Raw genomic sequence first — 14,934 nt, 5'->3', positions numbered from 1 at the left:
GTGAATAGCAATATTTAAATTAAGCTTTTATTTCAAGCGAGCGAGTGAGGGTAAGCAAAATATTGTGATCATGCAAGCATTTTGTGTTATAATTAAAAATTTATTTCGTCTCTGTAATTAGAAATTTAACTTACGAAAAACTTTGAAAGTAATATTTAGTTTTCTCCATTATTTTTCTCCTGAATATGAAATATAATTTCGTTAGTTTCTTAAATATAAAATACAGATACTTCGTCAGTTTTTATGACTTCCTTTCAAGAGCTCTTAGTGTCCGATGTTTAAAGTTTTTATGACCATTGTGATATAACGTTAGTGTCATTTTTATAACTTTATGCTTCGTAGAGTTCACAACACTTTTACTTAGACGAGTAGATACCAAAACAAAGCAAGCCCTTCTTTAGATAAAATCTATCAGAATAAAAACTTTACAGTAAACAAAAGAGGCAGGGAAAAGGATACATGTTGACATGATTCAGTATTCAGTGGACGCGTCTCTTCGTTAGGACAGTCGACAACCTGCGCATTGCATATGTTGTCCTGGTACCCGTGAGCACGTTTTTCCTTTAGTTTTCGTTAAACTTAGTTTGTTGTGAAAACTGAATTTGCCTTGATTTCCAGGAAAAACTCGTATAGTTTGTTTACAGAATATAAAGTTTTAAGAAGTTGTCGATGATATTCTAGTATAAAATTACATATTACTGTCTGTATTAAATCTTTAATTTGAGTATTAAAACCAAAATATTGAATTACTCCCCTTTGTTCATAGTAAGTAATACTAATAACGTAGAAAGCGAGACAAAGGCTTACACTATTACTAAGAAGAACCGAAGAGCTCTTATAAGACCTTCATTATTATTAATTAACTATTTCATTAGTATAATTATTGCGCAATGTAGGGTTGGGTTTAAATGGACGTATGGCATGTTTTATTAATATATTGACATAAATCAAACGTCAAAAAAGGTTTTTTTTTAAATGGCTTAAAAAATTGGTTTCGTTTGGTGATGGCGTTTTTTGGGAGGAACTTTTTTATTGCTCGCAAGAGTTTTAATCTAGCGTAGGTACCTAATAAAGAATATGATTGCACTGAAAAATATTCAAACTTACTCTCTGATTTTTAATTGGAAAGAATTCTGACATTTTATAAGTGATGCGACTAAAAAAGTTCTTTACCGAAAATATGAAAAATTGCGATCCATTTCTGGGCAATAATTTTTTCTTAATATTTTTATACAAAAAGATAAATCTAAATATTTACTTGCTCAAGTAAACTAATACAAAAATAACAAATATTTCAATATAATAGCTGTTCCCGCGAGCTTCGCTTCGCCTTAATAAGTTTTCCCGTGGGAATTCCGCGATAAAAAGTAACATATGTGTTAATCCAGGGTGTCAGCTAACTTCATTCCAAATTTCATTAAAATCGGTTCAGCCGTTTTGACGTGAAGAAATAACAAACACATACATACATACATACATACACATATACACTTACAAACTTTCGCATTTATAATATGAAGTAGGATCACGACTCACGACCCATGTATCGAATTAATTTTAATTGCTTTATTTTATTCTTTAGCATGGCATCACTTCTTACTAAATTCAGGGATAATAAACCTTTTTAATCAATTTCAAAAAAAGATTGTCTATTCGGTAAGTACATATAATATGTTCGGTATGTATGTAAGATTATTGGAACTGCACCATATTGACATATGAAAATACGAGTATTAGGGCTAATAAACAAATATTCAAAATTTTATAAATGTTTATGTACCTATGTACGTTTATATGCTTGTTGGTATGTATGTTTGTCCACGCATATCTCCGAAACGATTGATCCGATTGTCACTATTCTTTTTGAGGGTTCCGTACCTCAAAAGGAAAAAAAGGAACCCTTATAAGATCACACTTTGTTGTCACCACCTTTTTTCTCGGAAACGGGTAAAGATATCAAGCTGATATTTCGTATAGATGTACATAATTATGATGAAATTAAAAGGAAAACTACCTCAGGTAATTAAGTATACTTGTACGGAACACTCACTGCGCGAGTCCAACTGGCTCAGTCGGGTAAGCGCCCGCTTCTCAAGCAAGAGATGCGAGATCGAATCTCGGCGCTGACATGTAGGTAACAATGAGTTCTTTGAATTTAAGTACAATGTATACCATCGCTCTTACGGAGAAGGAAAACATCTGTGATCATTATGTGAACCCACCAACACCGCAGTGGACCAGCGTGGTGGGAAATGGTCCAAGCTTAGGAAGGCACTATGGAGATGCTGGAGGCGGGTTCCGCTCATCTGGCATAATCTTTATTGACCAAAACTCATTTCGCATAACTCGTATGGTCTAAACTTTTTTGGTCGAACCATCACTTTGCCAAGACTTATGTGGCATAAGGCTCGTTTCGTCTAAAACTCTTTAGGCACAATCTTTAAACACCTAAGTTTCGTTTGCTCAAATTTATGTTCGTCTATACCTATGTATAATCTTGTTTCTCCTAATGTTATCTTAATAAATAATATATTAATATAAGTATGTAGTAAATGTACAAATTGTGGTATTTTTCTCCTACATCCCGAAAATCACGATATTGTATGATAAAAAAATCGAAAGTTAACGACCAATATAATTATTACAAACCCCATGAGATCGAAGCCTAAAAATAGGTGCGACGACGAGCAAAGCGAGGAGGAGCGTGTTAGGTGCACATGTTCATCAAAACCAAAGCGGAGCGCAGCGAAGCGGAGCGGAGCGTTTTCCAAACAGCGGAAACAATACAAGGCACCAGTTTGCGCTATGTAGGGAGACGCTCCGTCAAAGTTAACTTGGCAAACTTCGTCAAGTCTTCTCGTCGCCCATACCACAAAGTCTCAAGACGAAAGTCTTTGATCAGTGTGTCCTACCGGTTATGACCTATGGGGCTAAAACGTGGACACTTACTGTGGGACTGGTTCACAAACTGAAGGTCACTCAGCGAGCTATGGAAAGAGCTATGCTTGGAGCTATGCTTGAAAGATCGCATCCGGAACGAAGTAATCTGACAGAGAACTAAAGTCACCGACATAGCTCACCGAGTTAGTAAGCTTAAGTGGCAATGGGCTGGTCACATCTGTCGAAGAACCGATGACCGATGGGGTAAACGTGTTCTGCTGTCTTACTCCCAGCGATGAGTCGCTGACACAATTTCACCTGTATCGCTAATTTGGTACCTCCACCGCACATTTTAGACTCACAGTTTGCTGTGACGACACGCAAGCCAGTCAGTGCACACAATACAATTTTATAGAGCGACATCTCTTTTTTTTACCTCTATTCAAATACGAACGCAACATCGCCCTGACATCGGCGCGGCTACCGTTTCAAAAATAATTACTAGTTGTTTTTAGATATATTTTCTACGACAGCGATAATTATATAAGATAATTGAGATTATCTTTAATTGTATTTTTCACTGTTTGTAATATATTTAGGTAGGTACGGTAATTATTTCTCACCGTAGGTAAATCCCCTTTTAATTTGGAGCGCCGCACTTAATAAAATGGATACAGGGACTAAAAAAAATATATTATAGTCTCAGATGTCCAGACTCGTATTGAAAAAGTGCCCAGCCCAAAAAGGTTTGTGATCTCTGATTTGTCTAAAATTGATAACTGTCAGAATTCCGTAAGATTACTAATAACAGTGTAGTGTACAGTAGTAGGTACGTACAGATATTACATTTTTGAGAATTGGATATTGCTTGAGAGGAACACACCCTAAGAAATAGTTGAATTCGGTAACATAAATACCAATTTGTGTTATTAATAATTTCATAGTCTACTGAGTCTATCATATCATTATTGTAAAAAACTGATAATATTTGAATAATATAAGTCTGCCAATTATTTTTTCTAAGTTGCTATTTTTTGCAAGTTCTTCTGATATTTACTACTACTTTACGTTGAATATTAATAAATTTAGTGCTGAAATTAGCATTTTTAAAGTAACTTTCGGAGTTAGCCATTCGTTAAATAGTAAATCAAACAAAAATATAAAAGTTTCTTAACTTCAACGCTTTATTTACATTGAATTTCAATTTAATTTAATACTGGAAACTTGTATTTATCCAGCACATTTCGAGGTACTTACTAGATATTCTGCCCGTCTTTCAATTTCATATAAGTATATACCTATGTGGTATTAGGTAAGATTTTTTCGTTAACATGTGCATTTTAGAAGCTTGTTAAATATTTGCGAAAAGTAAACTCGAATTTGTATGAGACAGTGCAAAAAAAGGGGGCTCTTAAAAGCCATACGAATTTGGGTTTACTTCTCGAATAGTAAACCTCCGCCCACCGACGTCGAGAAAGTGTCCTTACACTTGTTAATACGATGTGACGTATTTCAATCCACATTACCTTAATATATTACACTATCAGCTACGTGGTTGCATCTATAAATCATGCTTTTTCTGTAATTTGTCTAGACCAGATCGGAATAGCTGTATATATCTATATAATATACATATTTCTGCCAACGCTGTTCTAGGATTGGTTGAAACCATTTTATTGCTCGTTAGGGATTGACAACAAAAGTTTGAAAACGGAACGTAATATCGATAGTAAATAAATATTTCACAGTCAAGCGAAAGTAGACCTTATCTACCCTTAGATGTAAATCAGAAAGGCTAAGAATAAGTAAGGTTGTTGGTAGAAGAGAGGTACTTGGAGTAGTCAGTTAGTCAGCGATTTTATTGAGGTTGTTTAGACTCAATCACATTCGGAGTCGTAAAATGGAAAATAAAACCTATAATGAACCAACTTTATCTTGCTGGTGTTGCTAACAAAGTAAAAAATATATCATACCACTCGTTTTAAATAGAGTGGCGTTATACAATTTTATTGAAGTGTTTATTTCAAGATCCGAAATCCGCAATCTCAGATAAACCCTGCGGGTTTTTGTGGTTGTTGCATGTATGTAATAGATTAAGCTTACGGAAATAAAAAACTTAATAATAAATAAGTAATTATTTTTATAATAACGTAAAAAATATTGATTTCCTCTTGAGAGAGAGCTCGGCGCGGCGCAAGACATGCTATCTTTTTACATGTCAAATGTCCATATTGCCCACCCCAAAGCATGGCCCAACCCACAAATAGAACCCGGGACTTCTGGGTTGGCTGCTTCTACCACTAGACTACAGAGGCAGTGATCCTATATATTATATAATTATAATATATGTTTGACACCACAAAACTCCGGTTTGAGCGATTTTTGGTTGGGGATTCACAACTTCGGTAAGTAATTTAAAATGATTTAGGCAAAACCTGCCGAGCTGGCAACACTGGCAGCAAATATTAGCTCGTCTGAAAGCGATTGCTGCACAACTTCCAAGTTCTCTATTGTGCGGTTAATTTCTAGTTGGATTTTATCTTTTTGTTTATGGAGGTGGTTTACAAAACTTTGTTTAAATAGTGTTATTAATTTGCGTTTTGAAATTAAAGTTTTGAACTGGAAATTCTGATTTGGTCTGGAAGACTGGAAATATTGGTATAGTGCGGGTAGCTTCATAGAACACTTTAGGTATATTTTGGACCGTACTTATAATCTATTCGTGTGTAAGTTAAACTCTGTAAGTAGTAAGTATACTTACCTACCATGTACTGTGAGACTACACTCAGTCTGCTGTACTTACTTACCTAATACTTTGGATCTCTCGGTATTATAATTTAGTTTAGTGCCAATTTCTCCATAGTCGGTTAGAGCATAACCAGGTATTAGTTGTTGACTTTTGACACATCTGTCAAGAATTTTATATGGAGATGACGTATAATTGATAACCAATCCCTGGTCGGTTAGATAACCGACTATGGAGAAATTGGCACTTATCCTTGTAACTGTGACAGATATCAAACATTTACATGTCAAACTATCATAGGACTTATCTTTTTCTATCGATGATTAAAAATAGTAGCATAAATATAGTTTATCTGTATAATACACCTAACGCACCTAATACAATGAAGATTAATCACGGGAATATGACTTAACCCGTTGCAATATGAAATGACAGATGCCTTGTCTGCCGTTAACTTAAGACCTAAAAGTTGCCAACAAGCAGCATTAAAACTTTCCCCGACCGTGCTTAAGGTATTGTCTTATAAGAGGGTACTGATCATCAATTTTCTCAAATGGCCAAGTTGCTAAGTTACCCTCTTGCCCTAAGCCCTAGAGGTCATCTCCTCTTACAGTTAATTATAATAATTGAAGGGATCCTCCTTACTTCGTATGTGATTTAGTTAAAGATTTGTTACCGGTGTTGTAGGCTGATGGTCGAAGATTTATACTCATTTCAGAACTATTTAGTATGAACATTAGACTTTTGTTATGAGTTACTCCTTAGTGAATAAGTACTCCTAGTTTATCTGCTGAGAATGAAAAGTTAAACAGAACTTGAGAATGAAATGCAGCGCTGTGATTGGATGATTTTTTTCGGTGAGCAAGAGTTATGATGACTCAGGGAGTTATTCTAAACAGCATTTGTTTTACGACTTTTGGAAATTTTCAATAGTACCATTTTTAGAACACCCTGTATAATACTATGTATACTGTACAAGAAACTAATACGAAATTACCTATTACCTTGTACTTCTCTACAATAAGGAACACAATTGATACATAAATAGATTACCTTCCAAAGAGACCCTTCATTTCTGATGGATAACCAAATTACTTTGACAGACAAATGCATATTAGCATACAGCCAGTTAACAAAGAGCTCTGTATAACACCGATGGAGAAACAACACTATTAGATCATAGGGGTCGCAGTAGTTGGCTGACCTGGTAGGAGCTGTTTCATGCGCAGTAAAGATATTAGAAGCATTATTATGATTTTGTAAATTGGCAATTTGTGTCTGCATTGTGATAATTCGCTCATTTCTAGAAGCATATATATATATGTATAGTAATTCAAAAACCTCTACAAAATAAAATAAGACATGAAATGCGATATGGAAAATTATTTTATTTTATCTTTGAACAAAGTTACCCACTTGACTTGCCAAAGTTTTTTTGTAATGCTTATGTTATTTTTATTTACTGACCTATGAAATTTAAAAAATTAGACGGTATTTAAAATATGTATGGCTGTCAAAAGCTTTATAAATCTGTTTCATTTGTTTTAAACAATAAACAATGTTAAAAGTTTTTTTTTGATAATACAGTTATTGTTTAATTACACTTTACAATTAACTTAAATATTATGATTCCACTGAATTCGTATTATCAGTAACAATGTCTATATTACATCTCTATTTACATCTTACCGATACAAAGTGATCTGAAGGGAGCCACAATCTAAACACTAAAATGCCTATCCAATGCCATACGATAACGTATAATAGCCTCAAAGAGCTACTAAACTCATTTGCCTGCAAATAGTTTCAAACTCATACCCACGTGAAGTGCCCCTTAGTTTACTCGAACATTCCATCCGAATTTCATATAAGTACCAATGTATTTACCCATGGATGGCGTGGATTCAATAATCAATATTGAGCGCAAAATTCAATACATACTTACACCAACAGCAAAAATGTACTTAAAAAAATGTAATTAGGTACCATTAGTCTCGTCTGTTACAATTATCTCACTCTGCTGAAAAGCAGTAGGTACCTCTATTTCATATCTATAAGTAGTTACTTACTTAATTTACAATCTTGACTCGCCAGGCAGCCATAACTGAAAGTCAACATTCACAATTTCAAAAACCAATTAAAATTTCAACAACCAATAGAAACTCATTTCAAAATTCCATAATAAATTTAAAAATCGAACAGACAGCGAGCATTGGCTTTTAGAAAATGCTTATAATATGTTGATGTTTTGCCGCGAAACTTTTAATGTATGCCCGTCTCGGTTCTCTTGAGCTAAGAGTGGGGAGAGGGGAAAGGGGGGAAAACTTGCTCCGTCGATTCCAGATGCCCCAAGAACTGATTTAACTGCGTTCTCCCGCCCACTGCCTTTGGAATGAATTTCTCGAGCATTTAGGTACCTTCCATACGTCTATTGTGCACTTATGTGATTGTAGTTGACAACAGTCTGTATTACCTATGTGTTCTATCTAGACTTTGTACACACTTAAAACAAACAGGCTGAGTTGAACCATATCATTATCATTATATAGGAAATCAGGGGATTTACAAGCAAAAACGAATTTTCGGTAACAAATGATGCCTTTTTATTGTTCCATAAAAACCGCCATTACACGTTTTTTTACAACACTTTTTCACTCTGACAGTTGCCTCCATTTTGCGGAACATCCGTAATCAATTACTTACTTTTAAAATGTCATTATAGTATTTATGCTTATTTATCTCAATCAAATGAATCACAAAAACAATTAATATTTTAGAATAGGATTTAACATGTTCATTTATAACAATTTAAAGAAAATAGCCATTTTGGAAAGTCGTTGACCTCCTTTTTAATTTACTAAAACAACCAATCACAATCCTTTACTGATCGACCAATCACATTTGAATTACCCATAGACACTTCTCAATAGTCAAATGTATTACTATTTATTATTTATCTTACATTCGGCCTTTCCTGACACAAAGTTTGTCCTCAAACTTACTTATATTTAGGTACCTAACTTTATATTATTCCTTAAAAGGCAACAAATCAACATCAACTTTTATAATACTTTCTTAGTAGATAAGGTTTAAAAAGGCTGAAAATAGGTATATGTTATAGAAACTAACATAACAACAACATCAACTTTTATAAAAATTTCTTTGTCATTAAGGTTTAACAGACTCACAATATATTTTATAGAAAAACTAACACAGCAACAACATCAACTTTTATACAAATATCATTAAGGTTTAACAGACCAATATATTTTATGGAAATTAGCACATTAACTTTATAAAAATTTCTAAGTGTTAAACAGGCTCACAAAATATTTTATAGAAATTAGCACAATAAATGTTTATAACAAATCTTTTAACATGTATTATTATCTATAGGCGGCTCTATCAACGCCTGTACAATTTTGGATGGCTCTGTCAACATCCCACAACAGTTTTATTATGAGCGGCTCTATCAACGCTCTACAACTATTTGGGCGGCTCTATCAACGTCCCACAATTTCAATGAGCGGCTCTATCAACGCTCTACAACTATTTGGGCGGCTCTATCAACGTCCCACAATTTCAATGAGCGGCTCTATCAACGCTCTACAACTATTTGGGCGGCTCTATCAACGTCCCACAATTTCAATGAGCGGCTCTATCAACGCTCTACAACTATTTGGGCGGCTCTATCAACGTCCCACAATTTCAATGAGCGGCTCTATCAACGCTCTACAACTATTTAGACGGCTCAATCAACGTCCCACAATATCATAAACTAATAATTATCAGTCTTAACTTTATTAATAAAATGTATAAACACAAGTTTCAGGTAAACAGTAGGCTTATCTATACATGTACTTTATCTGTTACACTTTATATTATACAAAATATATGTAATTTATTTACTTAAAAAAATATTTAGACCTTGCACAAATGAATCAAATACTATTAATCACTTTCATCCGTGTAACTGTCACTTTCTGTACTGGATTTGTAATCACTATAGGTTGTGATCCACGGCTTTATACGGTCGGCGGCCCATATGTTACAATAAGTTTTCTGAGTAATTTTTGAACCTGGGATACTTGAAACTTCATAACGATCATTTTCTAGTACTTTAGTAATTTTGTAGGGACCTGTAAATTTTGGAAGAAGCTTCTTACTTTTACCATCATTACCCCCGACTGGCTTAAGTAGTTTAACTAAATCTCCCTCCTTGTAAACTTTAGCTTTTATTTTATGCCTGTCGTATCTAGCTTTTTGAGCGCGTTGATCCTTCTCTATATGTTCACTTACTTTTCCTCGAATGTCCTGAATTGATGATCCTGACTGTCGTGTTTCATTTAATATTTTAGCAAATACATTTTCTCCCTGATTAGACATAGTAATTCCAAACAGTGCTTCGGATGGAGCTTTTCCTATACCTTTATTTAATGTGTTGTTCATTCCCCATTGTAATTTACCTAAAACCGTATCCCAATATTTTTCCCCCAATTTATCTGTATAAGCCGTTAAAGCGTCAAGTACTGTTCTGTTGTACCTCTCCACTTGGCCATTGGCTCGTGGGGAGGCAACTGCGTTTAATATATGGTTTATTTTGGACTTGTCACAAAATTTCTTAAACTCCCTAGATGTAAAGGACGACCCTTGATCTGATATTAATCTATTTGGATAACCAAAAATAGAGAAGATTTCTTCCAAAGAACGAATTGATAGATTTGACTTCAAATTTCTGAGTGGCTTAAGAAGACAGAATTTTGTGAATCCATCAACCAGAACAAGCAAATATGAATTCCCTCTTGCGCTCTTTACAAAAGGTCCCAGGTGGTCAATGTGAACGGTATCAAACGGTTTATTAACTTTATGTATCGGATGCAAAAGACCTTCTTTTGGACCACTTGGTTCCTTGCTATATGCACACTCTATGCAGGAATGTACATATTTCCTTATGAACTTTTTCATTTTTGGAAACCAAAAGTCTTTGCTTATTTTATCTAATGTCTTTTCTACACTGAAATGACCGATGTCATCATGGTTTAATTTACACAATTGAAACCTTGATGCTTTCGGTACAACCCACTTTAAATCATCTCCAATTCTTCTGAATAATTTATTATCTTTAAGAACGTAATTCTTTTTAATTTCAATGCTCTCTTTATCTTCTAAAGTCTTCCGAATTCTTTGAACGTCTGAATCTGCTAACTGCTGGCTTAAAAGCCAATCTTCTTGCGTTATTCTCATAATACTAGGTATGCCCTCTTGTGTAAATAATGATTCGTAAGGTTGCGGGTTTCGGCTGAGCGCATCAACATGAGACATCATAGAGCCAGGCCTATACACAATATCAAAGTTATATTCTTGCATACCTATCCACCATCTAGCAATACGGGGCATCAGATCCCGCTTGGTGAATGTCGCTCTTAATGCATTGCAATCAGTCACCAGCGTGAATTTTACACCCAGTAGGTACACACGGAACCTTTGTAGTGAAGCTACTACAGCCAAAGTTTCAAGTTCATATGCATGATATTTTTCTTCATCCATAGAAGTTTTTCGACTAAAATATGCAATAGGCTTCATAGACCCTGAAACTTTGTCTTTCTGTATCAATATACCAGCAATCCCATGTTTACTTGCATCAGTATGTAAGAAAGTCTCATTTTTAGGATCATATAAACCCAAGAGTGGCCGTTGTATTAAGGCATGTTTTAAATTGTTAAAAGCAGTTTCCTGTTCTGCGCCCCAACACCAGGCACATTGCTTTTTTGTTAGATCTGTTAGAGGTTTCGCAATTATAGAGAAATTCTTGATGAATTTACGAAAATAGCTAGCCAATCCTATAAATTGCCTTATTTCATGTACATTACGTGGCGTCGGAAAATTTTCTACAGCAGTGATCTTAGCTTTTCCAGGTCTGACTCCACTCTCGCTTATTTCATGTCCCAGATATTCTAGTGTTTCTTGAAAGAAATTACACTTTTTGAGATTCAAAGTTAATCCTGCGGCCTGTAGTAATTGAAAAGCTTTCTCTAACCGATCAAATTCTTGTTCGAAATCTTTACCCGGAATTAAAATATCATCCATATAAGCAAGGGTTGAGTCATGCCGGGAGTTACCTAAGACTTTGTTAATAGTTCTTTGAAAAACCGCTGGGGAATTTACTAAACCAATCGGCATTTTTTTGAATTGATACAATCCATCGGGAGTTATAAAGGCTGTAAGGTGTCTACACTCTGCACGAATAGGTATTTGATAATAACCGCTCGCTAAATCAAGGCTAGTGTAATATTTATTTCCATTTAGTACATCTAGCTGGTCATCAATCCTTGGCATAGGGAAGTGGTCCTTCTTTGTTTTACGGTTTAAAGCTCTAAAGTCTACACATAATCGGTATCCACCCGTTTTCTTTGTTACTAGTATAATTGGACTTGCATAAGGAGAATTAGACTCCTCTGCTATATCATTATCAATCAACTCTTTCACCATTTCACGTACCACTTCTCTTTCCATATAACTTAATCGATAAGGTCTATATGAAACAGGTGTATTATCTTCTAATTCTATATTCATTTCTGCAATATTTGTGCTGCCAAGCTCTGATAAGTTCTGTGCAAAACAAGTCCTGTATTTATTTATTAAAGAGACTACAGATTGATTCTGTTCTAAGGTAAGCTCAGGATTGATGTTTATGTCATCTTCTGTTATAGGTGTAAGTTCAGAAGGCTCTATTATCCTACCACAAAAGCTGTCTTGGTTATTAAGGTTTACATCCATAGGATTGATGACTTCAGCACGAGCCAAAACGATTCCTTTCGTTAGAGGCAAAGGTTTATCAGTGTGATTACACACGGCAATTTTACAGCCTCCTTCATGCAAACTGTAAACACCTCCCAATACAGTGTAGTCATTATTATTTGGGCGGCGAACTGTTGTCTCTACAAGAATATCGCCGTTGAATTTTTCACTGTCTGAACATTCTACGTAATCTATTTTATTTACCATTATACTAGAAACCACTCTCAAAACTCTCTTTTCAGAATTATTATCATTCTCTGTCAATATATTGGTAAGTTCCGGTGGGAGGTCACGTTTTATTATATCTAGTTTGATATTCGTTTTAACTATTAAAAGCTCAGGAAGCTCTGTAAAATCTTGTCCAACAAGCAATGGTTCTTCTATCATGGAATTTTCGACTATATAAGCATCAATCATAGCTGATACTTCTCCTAACGTTAACTCAATGCGTGTATATCCTAAAGGTGTGTAAGCTCCGTTTCCGAATCCCTTTACATTAGGTACATCAGTATTGAATTGCAATATATTGAGCGCATGTTTTTTAACAAGATCTAGACTAATAAGGGTGCAATCACTTCCAAAATCAACAAAACATTTTGTTTTAATAGTACCGTTTATTATAGCTTCTTTGTGATATTTAGCATTTTTGGATGTGTTACTCTGTGTGAATAAAGTCTTTTTTTCTATTACACTGTTGTTATTATTGTTAAATTTATTTTTATTTCTGTAACAATCTTCTGTTTTATGTCCCACTCGATTACAGTTTGTGCACTTTACTATTGGTTTTGAACATTTATTTGATAAATGTCCCTTTTCTTTACAATTGTAACAAAATAGTTCCGGTGTAGTAGTAGAATGACACTGAGCACCACGGTGTCCTCTTTTGTTACATTTAAAACAGACTATGTCATTGAAAGTGCTTGCACTACCTCGAGGTCTAATTGCCCTAAAACTAGACTCGCGATCTCTACATAAATCCTTAAGAAATTTAAGTAAATCTTCAGGATCATACAATCGTGCCGAAGACGCACCTGCTCTTATAGTCCTATCATCTATACCGTGTATAAGGCAGTCAACTGCTTTCTTACCTTTAATTTCGCATGCATTTAATAATACCATTTTATCAAAATAGTACCCATCAACTGACTCCCCTATCTTCATTCTTCGTTCCAACATCTCCGTTAGTAATGATCCGTGATTTGTTTCAGAAGGAAATGCTTTTATCAAACGATCCTGCCATTCTACCCAAGTCAACAATATAGTCTGTAGGCCCTCATACCACTTTTTAGCATGACCCTCTAATTTTGGTAAAGCAAAGTGTCTAGTCTGTTCGTCAGTCCACTTGTATATTTGAGCACATTCATTTACCTTAGCTATCCAAGATTCTATTCTTTGATTCTTTTGTGCAGGATCAAAAACAGGCAAAATATTTTTATCATATGTCATACGACCATTATTTTGTGTTAAACTTTGTATAAGAGAAGAGAGATCTTGTACACTAATTGACATATTTGGAGAATTCAGTGATACAAAATTAGGTTGGCTCACTTGTTGAGGTAGTGTCTTCACGGCTGCAGGTGCAGAATTTTGTGACTCCAACAGCATCTCGGTACAGGGCGTTGTTGACTCTTCCATCATGGGCATCGACATCGATGCTGGCTGCTGCTCTCTCGCAGTATGCCCCACACCCGGTGCAGACTGCTGCTCTCTTGCAGTTGGCCCTGCTCTCGGTGCAGGCTGCTGCTCTGTCGCAGTTGGCCCCGCACTCGGTGCAGGCTGCTGCTCTCTCACAGTCAGTCTCTCAACAGGTTGTATTGGTTGAGTCCCCTGAAAAATGCAGCACAGTGGAAGGTCATTATTCAATAGTTAAAGAATCCTTTTAGTATTATTATTATTATTTTTTTTTTTTATTTTTTTTTTTTAAGTATAATAATTCTTTCTTTCTTTCTTTCTTTCTTTCTTTCTTTCTTTCTTTCTTTCTTAATTGAATCAATTACTGTTGTTGTAAATGTTTTATTTCTTTCATCCTTTCAATTATATCAAGTTAATAGGGAAGTATTCAGCAATGGCAACTACGGGCTGATGATGATGAATTGGTAAAATTGTTGAAAAATGTTCCTATTTCATAACTTTTAATGTTAGTAACAAAGTAATCAACATACACTTGAAACCTAAAACTACAAGGAAATGATTTAAAATATATTATAAAACTTAATAACGATATGTTAATAAGTTATTCTAGTGTGAGCTTTAATAGCTATCATGTATACCACAAGTAGGTATATCACTCATACCTAATGGCCCACCTTAGGTGATATAAAAGTGTAAGATCAGGACATAACTAGATAAATAAAGTTCAGTTACAATCATCCATAGACATAATAGGTACTCAAAGAAAATAATGTATGAAAGTATAACTTGCTATCATAATAAATCAAAACTACGAGCAGCCAATATTTTGTTAATTTATATCATTTGAATATTTCATTTTTATTTTCTTGAATAGACAT

Source organism: Plutella xylostella, chromosome 12, assembly GCF_932276165.1.
Source record: "Plutella xylostella chromosome 12, ilPluXylo3.1, whole genome shotgun sequence".
Lineage (NCBI taxonomy): Eukaryota > Metazoa > Arthropoda > Insecta > Lepidoptera > Plutellidae > Plutella > Plutella xylostella.
This window is presented reverse-complemented; position numbering follows the sequence as displayed.